A 1,636-nucleotide genomic window follows, 5' to 3' on the forward strand; every position below is an offset into this window, starting at 1 on the left:
GTCTAGTCTATAGTCTAGTCTATAGTCTAGTCTATAGTCTAGTCTATAGTCTAGTCTATAGTCTAGTCTATAGTCTAGTCTATAGTCTAGTTTATAGCCTAGTCTATATTCTAGTCTATAGTCTAGTGTATACAACGCATCGTTCTGATGACATGGAAGTACCTTAATAACACCGTATAAATAATGTGTTATATAATTACTTTCTAATTCACAAATCAGCTTCTTCGATAAAATATAGTATCTATAAACTTTTTTCACGCGATTTACCTTGACCGATTTTTCTAGTTACTTGTAAACAATTGTTGTAAGTACTTTCTTCCGATGTCATCACCATGTTACTTAAAATAGTGACCTGAAATGCTATTGTGTAAGTAAATATTAGCATTTTAATCCATTACCTGGTAAGGAAAGTTTTTACTGGGATATCACAGAGAAAAATATGTATTTATATTCAAAATTTAAATATATATTCACTCAAAGAAATTTAATTTATTTTAAAAAATAAACATATATAAAAATGATCAAATTTTTATAACATTTTCATACTCTCAATTATTAAGCAATTGTATGGTAATGTTTGAATTGCAGTTTAAGTCTATTGATTATAAATATAAATATATTGGGATTTAGAATTGTTAAATTGAGTAACTGTGTGTTCGCCATATGTGCATGTGTCTGTGTACAGGTATTTATTTAAACTTAAATTTACCACATATACCAAATACACATTCACACACATGTTTTCACATAAACTCATGTGTTTTAATACTTGATTAAAGGTTTCAACATTTACCATACACAAGACCATTTTTCCATTCATTCATTTGTCCATTCATTCATTCACCAATTCATGCGGTATGGTGGTTTTAGTTTCCATTTAAATTCGCAAAAAAATCCTTTAAATGGCAAAATAAATTTTAAATTCACATTTACATTTCAACATGTTCATAATCATCACGAATAACAACAACAACTTTAACTTTATTATCATTGCTATGGCTAAACATTATTTAAATCCGTCGTATTCTATGAAATTATTCACCAAATTAATGTTGTACAATACAAATATAAGAGAGTTTGGCCATTCAAAACATCCATATTCCTGCTGAATTTAATGATGTGGAAATTTATAGAGAAATTTCATTAAATTTTTGTAATGAATGAAAATACATGAAAATATAAGAAAACAAACAAAAAAACATATTTTGTGGCTCCTAAGAGGTTATAATAATGAATTTGAAAACATTTGTTTTTGTTGGTTTTTATAGCCCCCCCCCCCCCCCCCCCCAAAAAAAAAAAAAAAAACTCAATTCTCAAATGCATTAGAGAAGTAAAATACTAAATACTAGAATTTTTTTATTGAGAAATCATTGATTTTCTTTTGTCCTGAAGTGACCATTGCTTTTGGTAACCATGAGAAAACAAAATAAAGGAAATATAAATACTAAACACAAACGAAAACAAAAAACAGTTTTATCATTTAGAGAATTAAATAAATTATTTAGGTTTTGTAGCCATTGAAGTATAAGTGCAAACACACAAACACGTGTACGTGCAAACACATACATATGTTTCTGTGTTCAATCGTAAAATTCTTAATTTAGCTATGACGGAAAAAATAGAACAAATTACTATA

The sequence above is a fragment of the Lucilia cuprina genome, chromosome 2 (genome assembly GCF_022045245.1).
Source record: "Lucilia cuprina isolate Lc7/37 chromosome 2, ASM2204524v1, whole genome shotgun sequence".
In the NCBI taxonomy this organism is placed as follows: Eukaryota; Metazoa; Arthropoda; class Insecta; order Diptera; family Calliphoridae; genus Lucilia; species Lucilia cuprina.